General features: G+C 38.8%; 1 protein-coding gene across 3 annotated transcripts in view; it reads right to left on the bottom strand.

Moving 5' to 3' along the window:
* The window catches only part of LOC126484636 (heterogeneous nuclear ribonucleoprotein L), a 192,177-nt gene that overhangs the window by 47,002 nt on the left and 129,099 nt on the right, over nucleotides 1-16,076 (bottom strand). The window lies entirely within an intron of this gene.

Here is a 16,076-nt window from a genome sequence, read left to right as displayed (position 1 = left end):
TGACTGTTATATTCAAACTCGCAAGGAATGTATTTACGCATTATCTTACACTGCCAATTGTAGATTGTTCCACTTCATGGCAGAAGGCCTAAGTCACAAATAGCCAGGATGGTTCATCTTTGTCTGAACTTGACCAACACTTTGACCTAAAATTTCATTGTGCATCAGAAACTAAATTTATAAGCTATAGTAAATAAAAATATCCCAGAAATACAAAAATTCAACTACCAGCATGCAAGTAGAATACAAATGTAGGCTATGTAATCTTACATTAATTTTATAACGAGGCAAGAGGAAATCTTGTGTAATTTGTATGTATATTTTACTCCACGGTGTAGAGTGTGCTTTGCAGATGTGGTAGGAGCTTCCAGTAGTCTAGTAATTTGAAGTAAGGCATAGTCGTGTTCAACCCACCAAAAGGTGAGGCCTGGAACATCAGTACAAATAAAAGGAAAAATGAGACAAGAGCTCACCAGCACCAGTAAGTCCGTTACTAGTATTTCCAGCTTCTAGATACTACTGAAATTAAATCTATAAGCTCAAAACTAGTGAAATTTGATTGACCAGTTTATTACTGGACACTTGTGGTTTTCTTATCTCAATCTAAAAAGTGGCTGTTGCAACTACTTTCACAGATCAATCTTCTTGGCCGTAGTTTAGGCTGTGTGGAGTTAGTGAGCTCTCGTGTAGTTTATATTTTTGTAATATTTACTGCCATTGCAGGCTACACAACCCTCTGGGGTCAGCTGCTAAAGTACACCTATGGCACATGCAGTGAAATGTGCTCATTGTATAACACGACCATTTGGGACACTACCATTGTAAGTACTGTTGTCATTCTGGGAATGCATCCAACGAAAACTCTGCAGGTTTAGTGAGTACTGTGTGCTACCTATTGCAGTGAAAGAAGATCCCGAAGGTGAGCTAGATCATGAACAAAATTCAATGAATGTTCTGGAGAATACTGACAAGACATTCAGGAAAGAATGAAGCTGCACTAGGAACACTTAGTTCTGTAACAGTGTCAATGCACATCCCCCACCCACAAAGAAAAAAAAAAAAAGTTTCAATTAACTGTAATTCTTTCCTGCTGTAACTGACGAACGCTGTCTGGCTCAGTGCGCACAAGGACTAGAATGCAAGATGATAGGTAATTAAGGCCCTGGTGAAAGATGCGTTTCAGTTGTTCCAGTCCACAGTGGTACTGGGTGACGAAGGGGACATTCCGCTGTGGCCAGTTCTTTGGGGAGGCGGGAGGATAGGACGTGTGAGGGGATTTGGCACGGGAGATCTATTTGTGGACTAGGTGAGAAAGACAGTGCCTCTCTAAAGGCCTTGATGAGACCCTCAGCATACTGTGCAAGGGAGTTCTTGCACTGCAGATAAGCCATCCCCAGGTGGCCAAGCTGTATGGGAGGCATTTTTCACTCCAAGAAATCCCTCTCATGCAGTCTGGCCACCTAGGGATGGAATATCTGCAGTGACAAGAACTCTCTTACTCAGTATACTGAGGCTCTCACCGAGGCCTTGAGACAGGTACTGTACCCCAGACCTAGCCCCCAAACATATCTCCCATGCCAATTCCCCTCACACAGCCAATCCTCCCACCACCTCTAAGGAAAGGACACAGAAGTGTGCTCCATCACCCAGCACTAACTCAGACGGGAACAAATGAATCACATCCTTCACCAGGGCTTTGATTACCTATCATTGTGCCCTGAATTAAGGGACTTCATACCCGAGATACTTCCCACTGCTCTTCATATGGTGTTCCATTGCCCACCCGACCTCCAAAACATCATAGTCCATCCCTATGACACTCCCAATCCCAACCCCCTTGCCACAAGGATCATATCCCTAGGACAGATGCAGGTGCAAGACTACCTAATCAATCCATCCAACCAGCACTTCCTATTCCAGTCCTGTCACAAGTTGGCCACCTGTTAAAGCAGCAATGTCATATACCAGCTCTGCTGCAATCTTTGCATAGCTTTTTATAATGTTATCTACTGACCAACTGTCCACAGGATGAATGTCCACTGCAAAACTGCGGCCAAGAGCAACGTAGGACTAGCCCGTGGCGCAACATGCAGCTAAACATGACACTTTATTTCAATGGCTGCTTCAGCATCTGAGCCATCTGGATCCTCCCCTTTATCACTAACTTCACTAATGATGATGATTCACTGTTTCTTACAAAACATTATCCACTGCTGTAATTATCCTGGCCTCAACCTACAGTACCATAATACTGTCCCCACCCAACATTTTCCAACCTATTCTTTCCTACAATCTCATCCCATTCTTGCCTCCCACGCAGTTTATTTGCCACCTACCAACACACCTGCATATCTTTCCTAACTTATTTCCATTCTTCCCCACCTTCCTGTCCAACTTCCAGACGCTGCACCTGTTCACATTCTAGTCCCTGCACACTCCATCAGACTGCATTCTTTTCTCCCCTTCCCTATCCCCTCCACATTGCTGATTGAATCCCACGACAGTTGCATTCTGGCCCAAGATGCTGGAGTTCGGCCATTTGTGTGTGTGTGTGTGTGTGTGTGTGTGTGTGTGTGTGTGTGTGTGTTTCCCTTTTACTGATGAAGGCTATGGCTGAAAGCTACATGTAAGTGTCTTAACTGAGTCTGTCTGCAACTTAACATGTTTTCTTTACAGTAGGTAACTATCCTATCATTTCATAGATTGTTGATATTCCTACCTGGAGTTTCCATTGTCTGATTTTTCTTTTACCATATGATGAGAGTGAAAAAAAGGCACACAATTTTTAAAATGTAATAGTGATACTATTTGTTACAATAAATATCCAACAGTCACTTGTGGCTCCTCCAGTCTGGGCAGTGCACATTTGGTTCCACCTCCATATGTACGTCTTAAGTTGTTCTGGTCTCATTTTTAAAGAAACTGATAATTAAATATTTTCATCCATGATATTGAATTCAGATGTCACATTAGGTGGCCAATATTCTTGGAATTAAATTCATTCTGCTTCTCCCTTCCATGTGGCAGTCATTTGTTTTATATCTCCTCAAAACATGTATCCCCTCCCCCACCCCACTGATGATAATCAGGTTGGGAACAACTAATCAAAATGGAGGTATCAGGTGCAATAACACTATACATGTGGATCTTTGCTATGCATTATGAAACACTGCTCATGGGAAATTACAGACAACATTGCCAACGAAATTTTCCACAGGGAAATGCAAAGGTTCCAAACACTAATAAATGCAAATAGCTGAAGTACAATACTGAGCACTCACTCAGTAATACTTTCAGATATTTAACTATTGTTGGTTTCCTTTTTTCTCTTTAGTAATTAGATTTGATATGTTACTTACTTTTAGCCAGGCCTACTGTGCATTATGGAACCCAAGAATTAGCAACCAGTATGGGATGCAGTGACAACTTACACTGACTCGAACTAATGGGACCACATTTAGAAGTCTCTAATGTAGTATCTCTGCATTAGCTAAAATTTTACTGAGGCAAGTGCAAAACTGGTGGGTATCAGAAGTTTTAACTCTGAGTTCGTTCAGGAAGTGATGATGGCTTGCATTTACTTTATTGTTAGGACACAACTAAGTTTGCTATTGTACTTTTAATAATACAATAAAAACTTTACTGTCATTAAAATGATGTGCAAAATAATCATGAATTTCCAAAAACATTCCGTAATGCATTTATACGACATGTTTTGGGCAACTGAGGAACAAATCATGTAACTGACAGCCTCAAACGTTTAAAAAACTGAAGATATAATGAGCACTGCCTTGGGAATCATATTAAATGTGTTTCACACTTATGTTTTAATAGGTCAGTGAACTACAGAAAAGACCAATCTCACAAATACAAAAATCCAACCATCACAACAAACAGGGTTACAACCAACACCAAGCCAGAAGTGATATACAGGAGATGCACAATAACATTAACACCATGCAATATAGTACATCTTTATGCAAGTTGGCACCCCTGTGTAGATGTAAATACTACTATGTGGCTACAGTGCACAGCTGATGTTCCAAGTCTGAGGTTATCTTTTAGTGTGCAATATGCTTTGTTCTGCAACAGTTAACACAAGTTATCGGTGAAATTGTGATCACTGAGGCTTCAAAAACAGCATTATGCGTGGTTAACAGAAGTATCTGCAGTGAAAACAGCTGAACTGCGTAACGTTCCACAAATGACATTGCCCATGGTAATGACAACAAACAAGAAAAATGGTAAAATGTCAACAAGAAAGAAGAAGAGTGGACAAAAGCAGACCATCCAGCATTTAAAATAACTGTGGCCATACAAAAAAACTACCACATTAAAAGTGACTGCAGAACTCGACACACCCTGCAGTAATACTGTGTCAACAAAAGCAATATGACAAAGCGAGGTGGTGCAGTGTTTAGGACAATGGACTTACAATCAGGAAAGTAGTGGTTCAAACCCATGTCCAGCCATCCTGATTTGCTTTTCTCCGTGATTTAGAGAAATCATTTTAGGCGAATGTATGGATGGTTCCTTTGAAACGGCATGGCTGTCTTCCTTCCCCAATCCAACGCGACAGATGACCTCGCTGCTTGGTCCCTTCACACAAATCCCAAATCAACGAACCAAAACCAGTATGGCAGGAGCTACAGACAGCTAACATTCATCAAGAGCTGCAACTGTGAACCCCTTAGTAAAGTAAGTCAACGTAAGGCTACAAAAGCAATGCCATGACCACAAAAGCTGGATACTTTATGACTGGATGGTTCAATGAATCTTAGTTTGTTTCCTACGAACAGTCCAATTTATATATATTGAGAACCCCAAATGAAGCCTATAGTCCAGCCTGCCTGCTTCCTATAGTCACGCACGGGGGAGGTTCTGTTATGATTTGGGCAGCTGTATCTTAGTATTCAGCTGGTCCTATCGTTACCCCCATGAATGAGTATCCCTACATCCTCGACAATTAAGTGCTCACTGTGACTAGCGTATTTCTGCCAACCACTTTCATATTCCATGATGGTAATGTGCCATAATAACAGCCAAAAAGGTTAAGGCATGGTTTGTGGAGCATCAGAACATCAAACATCTTTTGTTGCCAGCACAGTCGCCAGACCTGGACATCATAGAACTGTTGTGGGGAGCTTTAGAGCATAGAGTTATGAGCAGGTTTCCAGTTCCCACATCACTGAAGCAATTGGGTAATGTTTTGGAACAAGAATGGGTGACCATTCTATTGTAAACTGTTCAGAACTAAAGTATTTCATGAAGAACTGCTGCTATTCTCAAAGCCAAGTAGAGAGAGAGAGAGAGAGAGAGAGAGAGAGAGAGAGAGAGAGAGAGAGGGGGGGGGGGGTAGGTTTTTGTATTTTGTTCACTCCTATAATTCAAGCAAATTACCTCAGTAACTACTGAAATCTAGGAACCTATGTACCAACCAAAGGCAATCTATAAGAATATTCAATGCTTCAGACACATTCCTTTCAGCTCTGTTGATATTAATACTGCAACTAAGCTAAATGGCACACTGTAAGCTCCTTAATATCCTAAAGAGCAGTAAAACAGCCCAAAAAGGGCAAACAGTGAATCGATTTGTATGGAAACCAACAATGTATTCAGCATGAACTGGATCGATGATAGTCATGCTCTAGTAGACAGAGGTTCCCACATCAGTAACTTAAAATTTTATGAGTTAAATAGCATTTATGAGGAACAAAATTAAGCTTTCAGAAGTGTGGGTGATTTGAATTATGAACAATGTCACTGGAAACATTTTGATTATCTTCTGTAAATTGATGCTTCATTTTAAAAACTGTATATCAGATTATCTCTAACTTAAAACCCTGGTATGCAGAAAAAATAAAATGTTTTTAACAATTTCAGTGTGTTGTGCCGAGATCTTACTATCACTTCAATACGTGTCTCAGAGTGAAGCCTTAAGAGCCGGAAGCAACAGGCAACTCATTTAAAAATTTCAGATGGTTTTTCTTTTTATCCTGAGATTTAGGAGGAGTGGTGGTGAAATCTGAATTAAGTTACACATGAATCCTAGGAATTACTGGAGGACTGCTAGAAGCAACACACACAACATGGAATTATTCTTGTAAGAATAGTTGCAGTTTCCATATTTCATCATTGAATGAATAATCAAGAAGCCAAGTTACTATATACAACAGTAACTTCAGCCATCAAATTAAATGTAACTTACCAAATTTTGTGAAACTTTCAGGCACATAAGACGAAAAATAATAGTAAATCATTTCTGCTCTTTAACAACCATTGTGAGAACCAAAATACTTACCAGTCATGTAATAAAATGTGAATGCAAGCTCTGCCAGAGATGTGTTGGTGAGTTGCATCTGCGAAAGACCAGAAGATGCTCCATTTCAGCTCCTGCACAGACACAAACACCAAAAAAGTCAGTCACAGCAGCATATTTGTTTTGCTGTGTTCCTGACTTCTATTCTAATGAGGGTGTTTGTGTCTAATGTATCACATTCTGTTAAGTGTGCAGCTGTGCCATGTTTATGATCATTCATATTGTTTCTTTTTTGTTCTTGTATACTTTCGGAACATGCAGTATTTTTCAGTGATCTGTTCTATGTTTTTCCCAGAGCTTGTATATTTCATGTGTCTTGATGTAGTAGGCAATAAATTTCTATAGATTTCATTTCCTGTAGCAGAGTTCCTGTGTTCCTGTTGTGCATAAATCATTGCATGTTTCTTTTTTGCATGTTCTATTTTACAATGCTCTTGTGTCTTGATCATGTCTTCTTGTGCATATGTAATGATACATGGCGATTATTGATTGATGAAGGAAGTGTGCAGTGAGGAAATTGTTTCTTAATATCCCCATCTTCTTCAACATGTCAACATATGCTTTTGAGAACAATGGCTGAAATTTTTTTTTTATAAGTACCTCAAAGACTTTCCAAGTAGTCATTCCATTTGGGTATAATCCAGACATGATTGCAACAAGTATTTTTACTATGTAACTGTTTTCTGTGAAATGTAGGGAAGTGCTGCTTTGCTGTTTAAGTGTCTTAGCACCTTCCATTTACATAAAATCATTTTTGTAGATTTAACAATGGTTTTTTTTCTTTTTAATTGAAACTGTGTGATCTTGTCAAACAGCACCTCATAGGCTGTTACAAATAATGCCATGAAGTTCTTGAGTTTAATTACCACTTCTCTACTACCATGTGTATTAATGAATACAGTCAAAATGTGTTATACAAAATGACTCTAGACATTCTGTTTCACCTTGTTTAACTTGACAAAGCAGAATTTACAAAAACTCAATGTACACAGCCGAAACTGCTAATTTCATTCCATTGTCCAATAATCTGCATCCACGCTTCATATACCCGATCACTTTTTCAGTTACACTTACGGAACAACAAACAATACTAAAAATGTAGAAAATCCTAATCAGCTGCTACAGAAGGGCACAAAATCTACTGTAAAGCCTTCAGGAAGGGTTAATATTCCACACAATAGATACCACAAAAAAAAAAAAAAATTTTCATTGCATCACAAGCTGACAGCAAAATTATCACATGCCTTCCCAGTATTTCCACACCCCCATTAAGCTCTTAACATCACAGTATCGAAATGTGAAGTTCTCAAATATTACTTTGCTTCAAGATATTACTATTACCAGCACTCATCCAACTGTAATAGGATAAGACACTACATCATCTGAAGACTCGTACAAACATGTGTAAAACACATTTCAGATTCTTTTGGTGTTATCTTTCTGAGGATACACCAGATTCACAGTAGTATTAGTTCTACGAAACTGCACTGATGGGAAGCAATTCACTTAAAACGGTGAATAGCACGAGCCAAAAATGATATGGAAAATCTGCAGAAGAATCTGTGTGTTTAGCCAAGTACCACCATCACAAATGACAATGTGTGCTATGTTTAGTGACATTTACAGAAACTCACATTGAAGTTAGTTATATTGCTAACAGAACATCTCCCAGAGCAGTTTTTATGTTGTGCACTCGTGATAAACTTCCTGTTCTGAGGAAACTATGATTAAAAATGATGAAAGTTAGCATCAGCATTTGGCAAGATCTAGCAAGTATTCAAAGTATGAAACTGTCACGACCTTAATACCCATGAAATGGGGACTAACAATGCATGTAACTGGTTGTCATGACCCTTAGTGTACCAGAACTCTCTCTGTAGCTGTCAATGTTGCAATTCAAATTGATGGCACCAAAATACCAGGAAAATGGTGAGTGACACGCAATTTCGCCTTTTCTACTTCTGAAACTGCACTTTTTGTATCCTTCAAAAATCAAAAGCACTCAAATTTTCCAAGGTGGTTTTTTCCCATTGCAATTTTAACAGAATACGTTTCCTGTCCTCCACCACCACCACCACCACCACCACCACCACCACCAATATTGGTAACAATTCCTCACTCAAAAATTCATTAGCTTAAATTTCTGAACTTTCTCCTGTAAGTTCAGAACAAGCATTTTTGCTTCCCCATCTATAGATTACTTTTAACTGCTTATATCAAAGCTGTTCTCTGACAGCCACTGGTGATTGTTTCTTATGTTTCCCCAATCAATCACTTTTTCTTTAGACCAAATCAACATTGTTTTGTGCAACAGCTTTTGATCAATTTAAAATGCTACATATTTATGAAAATTCTGCTATTTGGAAACAGGTTCAGGCTTTTGAGCAACACTGTTACCTTTCATTCCTAGTGTGACAAAGTAGTTACAATTCATCATTTCCACTTGAGTCCACTAAGTTTTGCTCAATACCAGCACGAAATTAATTTCGCATTTATTTTAGGACTGACAATGCTTTCCAAACATTGTAAAATCTCTTTTTCCAAGCTACATACACAGCACAGTTTCTATCCTCTCTTAAAATAAATGTTCATTCCTCCAATACAATATTTCGATGTTACTGATCCTTCACAGTTGTTTCACATCTTTTACTGCAACTACTAACCATCTCCATTGAATAAACACAGTTCTTTTCGTACTTACCTTCATTATTCAATACAGGCTTCAACAACAAATATTACTTGGCAGTGATGCTTGAAATCAGATTGTAGTTGGGTCCCACTTACCTATCCTTTGTTGAACAGAGTTTACTCCTTGTACTTTATTTACCTTCAATACTGAATGAGTAACATTTAAATGAATTAAGAATTTCAGATTCAGTGCACCAAGTAATATGTACTCCCTCAACCCTTGTATGACCCTATAACCTCCATACTGGTCATGGGTAAGGTGTGTGCTACAGACACTTACATTTGAAATGACAGGTCTCCTAAGATGGTGTAGTAGATACTGTGCTGAAACTTACAAAATTCTTAGCGCACTGCTCATTGTAACACATACAATCTTGTTTCAAGCCTTGAAGGTGTCACCATTTATTTATTCACTCACCACATTAATTGTTCTAAAAGCTCCCCAAATCTTCCTACTTGACAAGTATCTCAAGTATTCTGCCAAGAATTGCATGCTGGGCCTTGCATTTGCACTTCTTTGCACCCACAATTAAACCACACATGTATTACAAATTAATAGATCATTTGGCTGTCTCTTGGTGATTTGTAATGATTGGTTGGCACATAATAAAGCTACAAACCCTTTCATCAGAAGGATCAGTTTCATATAATTTAACAAAATGCCTCACAATCAACCAAGGATTATTGAATTAGGTACCACTCAGCAACACCTATGGGATAACCATTTCAATTGTGTTTACAGACCATAAAACATTGATACAACAGTTAAATGTTGCTATACAACTGGACTATTAAAGGGAAGTGAATAACAAGTATCCAAGACAAACACTGCAAAATTAACTGTAATATCATACAATTTGAAAATTTTGGAGAGAGACTTGCATTAGATAGGATTTTAGGAGTACTTCAAGCTACACATGTCACAGATTGCTTGCATGATAGAAATTTGCATAAAGTGTGCAGGTAACATGCAATGCTGGTTTCTAGATGGTATGATGAAGTCTAGTTTAATGAACTTTATCTGAAATTGCTACTTCAATCCTACAATAGTTTGTAGTATTTCCTGGCAATAAGTTTGAATAATTAAGAATTTCTCATAATTTAACTTAACAAAACTGAAGCACTTACTTCGACAGTAGTGTGAGAAGCAGCACTCTGATATTTGCCTTTTAATACTTAATTTTGGAGAGACATTGGAGAGTAACTGCACTTACATTTATTTTCTTATTTACTCACTTCATTTTTAACTTTGGCAAATGTTAGCCTGTAAATTAGCTTGATTCTTCTGTCCTAAGAAGCCGATATGTTTTGTCAGTTCTACTCTGCCCATGCAATAATGCTGATTGATAGTAGATGTGTAATTTACTGCACCCTATTGTGTCCACCATGTGACAGGTATGTCTTGGAAATCACACAGGATGACCAACAGAAAAGGCAGAATGGATGCAAAAAAGACGCAGCTTTTGCACTGCAACCATGACAAAAACAAATACCTGCACTTGGTGCCACAGAACCATGAGTGATGGACACGAAAGATATGCTACACGTGTGTGGAATGAAAAACAATCATAGCACCATACTGCAATTACAATGGTTCTCTGCCATAGTTCTTATCTTGCATACCGAGACGCTGAAACTTTATATGTATTTGATTCATAAGTGAAAATTAAAGGTAAAAAATTATTTTCTTTTTAAAATGACGGAATGATCTCTTAATAGCCTATACTTCAACTAAAAAACACCACATAGCATTTTTTATAAAATTGATGCATGTTAGGTTTTCTACATCACACTTTTACATTGGCCTTTAACAATCTTGTCATTCTAGTGTTAATCTACACGTGACTAAGCGTGCCGACGCTGCTCCTTCCGAGCGACCACACACCTCACCCAAGTGTTTTCAACTGCGGTTGGAATTCAGTCAATCATTTAAGGGCATTTTTAGCAGTCACTCTGCTAATACTATGCACGCAAATTTGCACCAATCACATTAGTTTGTGTCAGACGTAATATATTGGTTGATGAAGTTATGAATGGAAGAAAAATAAAGTTTGTGTAAAGACTTTAAGAAACAATTTTTAACTATGTACTCTGGATTGATGCTGGTGATCGTCATAAACTCCAATATGCTGTTAAGGGGATACGGAATCGGATTTTGGGTTAAAAAATCGAATTTTTTTTTATTGGCGTATTATATTCTGCCATGTTTCCTCTTTAAAATGACGTATCATACATAGCTCTACTACAATTATAACTATTTTATTTTTATATATTTGTGAGATCGGGTATTGCGCTTTAGTTATACACGTCTCTCGTGGCTGACCATGAACTTTTTGGCAGTACCTTTAAAGTGACATGAATTCAAATATCCCGGTTTCCAGCGACTATTTATACACTAGTTGCCCGAAAATGTTTCTCTCTGGTTTCCTCAAGTTACTCTTTGACTTTGTGGCGGGACTGTTTTGTAAACAGTGTGATATAAGAAAGTAGTTGTTGTTGAGTTATTTCGTATTTAGTGCTTCATTTTTCGCAGTGAAAATGCCTAGAGCTAAAGCAAAAGTATTTAAAAAGCGTGTGAACTGGCAAAAGAAAAGAAATAATGATTCATTAGCAAAGCAAAGCAGTTCATCATCATCACTGTTGGAAAATGTGAATCCACTTATTACTGATTTGCCGAACGAACTTACACCAAATGAAAACAGTGCTTCTCATAAAAAACTAAGAGATTTGGAAGAGAAATATAATTTACTTGATAGAGGGAATGAAGTTTTTGAACTCATTGATACGAATATATTGTGTGAAGCTCTTGAAAACAGTTTGTGCTGCAAAAAATGTCATGGAAACGTTTCTCTGAAAGTAGAATCCCATGTTGGCCTGGCTGCCCAGTTTAATTTAATATGCAGTGTTTGTAAATACAGCTGTAAGTTTCCAAGTTCGGTTTCAGTAACTGTAAATAATGGATACAAGAAAACTGAACTTTATAGTGTAAATATTAGGTTAGTTTATGGATTGCGAGCAATTGGTAAGGGCAAAGCAGCTGGTGATATGCTATGTGGTGTTCTAAATCTTCCAAGTGCACCTTCAAAGTTTGAAGCTTACAATTATGTACTAGGATCTGCAGTTGAAGATGTAGCACAGAAGTCAATGCAGGTTGCTGTGGAAGAAGCAGTGGAAGAAAATGACGGCAGTCGTGACCTCACAGTGGCGTTTGATGGCACGTGGCAGAAAAGGGGCCACACCTCCAACAATGGTGTTGTAACAGCAACTAGTGTTGATACTGGCAAGGTTATTGATGTTGCAATAATGTCTAAATACTGTAGGTGCACAGGCAGGCTGAAAAATGAACACAGTGATGACTGTATTGCTAATTATTATGGTAGTAGTGGTGGCATGGAGGTTGCTGGGGTGAAGAAAATTTTTCATCGCTCTTCACAGTGGTATAATGTTCGCTATGTCAAATATCTGGGAGATGGTGACTCTAAAGCATTCAAAGAAGTTTTGGAAAGCAAACCATATGGGAACAGTGTAAATATAAGCAAACTTGAATGTATAGGACATGTGCAGAAGAGAATGGGTGCCAGGCTGAGAAGGTTAAAATCAGTTATGAAAGGGAAAAAACTAGATGATGGGAAAACCTTGGATGGCAGAGGAAGATTGACTGATTCCATAATAGACCACATTCAGAACTGCTATGGCCTTGCAATCAGGCAAAATACAGGCAATCTTGAAGAAATGAGGAGAGCTATATGGGCTTTATATTTCCACACCGCATCCACGGATGAGCATCCACAACATGGTTTGTGCCCCAAAGGTGAAAACAGCTGGTGTAAATACAATAGGGGACTAACAACAGGAGAGAAATACATTCACCACCACAGACTACCATCAGCCATCATGGCAGAAATAAAGCCCATTTTCAGAGATCTGGCTGACAGAAGTCTTCTGATGAAATGTCTTCACGGAAAAACGCAGAACCCCAACGAGTGCTTGAATAGTGTGATATGGCATCGTCTCCCAAAAACAGTGTTTGTCGGAATTAATACACTACATTTTGGTGTGTATGATGCTGTGGCAACCTTCAATCTTGGAAATATAACTAAATGCCAGGTCCTTCAAAAGTTGGGTATGTGTGTTGGTTCCCGTACGGTACGTGCTATGTTCTTTTTAGATCAGCACAGACTAAGGCATGCTGATAATATAATCAAGACATTAGTGAAAAAAGCAAGACAGGTGCAGAGGGGTGCCAAAAGAAGACTTGAAGATGATTATGAAGACTGTGAAGGGGGTATTAGCTACGGATCAGGAATGTTTTAATCTTCTTTCTCCGTTTCCCGTAAGTTTACTTTTTACTTCATCTAGGAACATTATCTCAGGTACTGGTCAACCTAGAAGTCTGAAATTTTTATGACGTAGTGACATAGGTCCCTATTACATACTGAAACAACGATTTTTTAATTACTTGATTTACAAAAGACTTAGGGGTGATAGTCTAGTAAAAAGCGATGGAAAAAATTTACTTAAAAATAAATGTACAATATCTCTGTAAGAAAATACTTTGACAATAAACTGTTGTTTCAGTATTGTTGTAACATATGAATGCACATAAAGTAAAATTTTTACCTCTCTGTCTCCAGTAGTTTGTGAGAAAATGTTCCCTATAGTAGGCATATATTAACATTGCGGGGATAGGTGATTCCGTATCCCCTTAACGGCGGCATCTGAAAATTTTTACCGTGCTTTAGGTTTTACAGGGAGTCTAAATACACAAGTGTACAATATATATCACACTATCTTTGACAGTAACGAGAGATACAGATGATTTGTCTTCATATCAAAATGTAACAAACATGGAGTACTGATACAGTATCAGTAGTACGTGCACAGTCTGAGTGGATTTGTTTATAACTAAGCTGCTTCGATAAATGTAGTGAGAATCGAAATCTAGCTTAATTTGATTTTGTGCGATTCATACGGCACCCGAATGCGGAGCGGTAATCTTGCGCAATGAAACAGTTCAAAATGGCCGCCACTAGGGCCCCTTTCGCGCCAGCGTGATTACAGTGCTGTTGCGAAACAACTTCGCTAGACTAGAATATAAAAATCTATGAATACCTCCGCATACCCTGTAGTCACTAAGAGAGAGAGAGAGAGAGAGAGAGAGAGAGAGAGAGAGTTCAGTTGAGCGGCTGTGGGCATTTTTCTACTGCGAGGTTTAAGTAAGTCGTTTGTTCTTTCCAGATGAATTTATAGTAATGTTGTAAACAAGAGGAACTAACAACGTTATTTGTTTGGCGTTAAAGTGTTGTTTTTTTATGCCCGAAATCACTAACCTCTCCACCATTCTTCTTACTGCTCTTTCCACGAAGTTACAATTTGCCGTAAATAAACAATTCTTTGCAGGAAAGAAGCATTTCAGCTATCCCTCAGGCTGTGCATGAACATTTTGTTCTTCGAAACGAATCTCACTTCTGAACAAACTTATTTTTGCTATTTGTTACTGCAAAATACAGGTGGCATAAACCACGAAGGAAGTACTTTAACGTGTGCAATGCAATATTCAAAACACCGATACTCGTGTGCGTGATGTCAAACTACGTGACAATTATTCAGCGCCCAGTAATGCAACGAATAACGGAATGGCCAGGATTCTGCGTCATCTACGAAGGCCTATTTCCACCGTCGCAGCCTCGTGCTTTGAGTCCTTTCAGCGTGTCTAATTTTGTACCCGTAAGACAGGTCTCACCTTTTCAAGTGAAGCCTGGCTGTCAGCGGTGAACGCTTTGGCACAGAAAATCTCCTGCCACATTGCTTATTCATAGCTGTTGTGAGACTACTATACCTCTCAGTATTTCAACATGGAGCATATACGAATTCTTATACTACAAATAAAGTTCCTCTAATTACCATAAAATCTGGCATTTGGCTACCCACAACTCAGTCAGCAAAAACATCTGGCAAAGCAGAGTGATATATGTATACCGTAAATCGTTTCGCGACGGATTTGTTGTATGAAATGTTGTGTGTCCTAGTGTTGATTCTCTGTAATAGCCCAAGGTTTCGAAAATATCCACCACTGTCTTAGTCAGCAAATCACCAAGCTGTTATAGTAGTATAGGATGAACAGTTCACACAGATGTAAATGACATCAGCATCCACAGAAGTCCGGCTGCAATCTGAGATGATACTGACACCTATAATGGTACATCTGCAGCGTCTATTTCCATCACAATGTGCAAGGCTACTAAAAATGAATCATTCGTCTTTGAATTCGAAAGTATTACCTGTACAAATACGGCAGAGGCATGAACTGCACCCACCAGTTGGCGTTACGAGGGAAAAAAAATCGCCATGTAAAGACAACTGTGCGTTGTTATTGATAACTTCAGCGACACTGGTTTTATTTGTAAACAGCAAAGTACCGGTCGGATGAGTGTAGCACATGGAACCGTGGAGAGGGTGAGGAAAAGTTTCGTACACAGATCAAAATAATCAACTGTCTGCATAAACCATGAACTTTAAATACCGCAGCAAACTTACGTGCAAACTTTTGCGACAGATATTTTGCTGCTGTCTGCAGCTTGTGCAACAATTAAAACCAGAAGGATTATGTCCGGCAACCTCCAATTCTGCATCATAACGCAAGTAGCACTTGTGTGCGAACATTTCGTCTCCAAGCTGATAATCAGTGACTAAGCACCTTCCATTTTTATGGATAATAGTCAACTGCCACAACGTGAGAGTTAAGGCACTGAACATCCTCATGAAATTGCGGTGCACGGATAGTTTCGCAGAAGGCTGAAGTTTTCTGTACAATGCCATACACGAAGCCGCAGGAATAGTTTTTCTCCTATGCGAAGATTGATGGTTACCTCTTACCTTGGTATGTTGCAATGAAGACTTTCCACAACTGACTGCCGTTTCCAAAAAATTTCGTCTTCCAATGAGACGGGGCACCACATCATTGGATCGTTGACGTTTGTCGCTATCTAAAAGACGAACTTTCGCATCACTAGAATGGACACAGTGAAGAAAATGTGCCTGTTCCCTTGGTCTTCCAAGGTTGCCTGAC

Source organism: Schistocerca serialis, chromosome 6, assembly GCF_023864345.2.
Source record: "Schistocerca serialis cubense isolate TAMUIC-IGC-003099 chromosome 6, iqSchSeri2.2, whole genome shotgun sequence".
Lineage (NCBI taxonomy): Eukaryota > Metazoa > Arthropoda > Insecta > Orthoptera > Acrididae > Schistocerca > Schistocerca serialis.
This window is presented reverse-complemented; position numbering and strand designations above follow the sequence as displayed.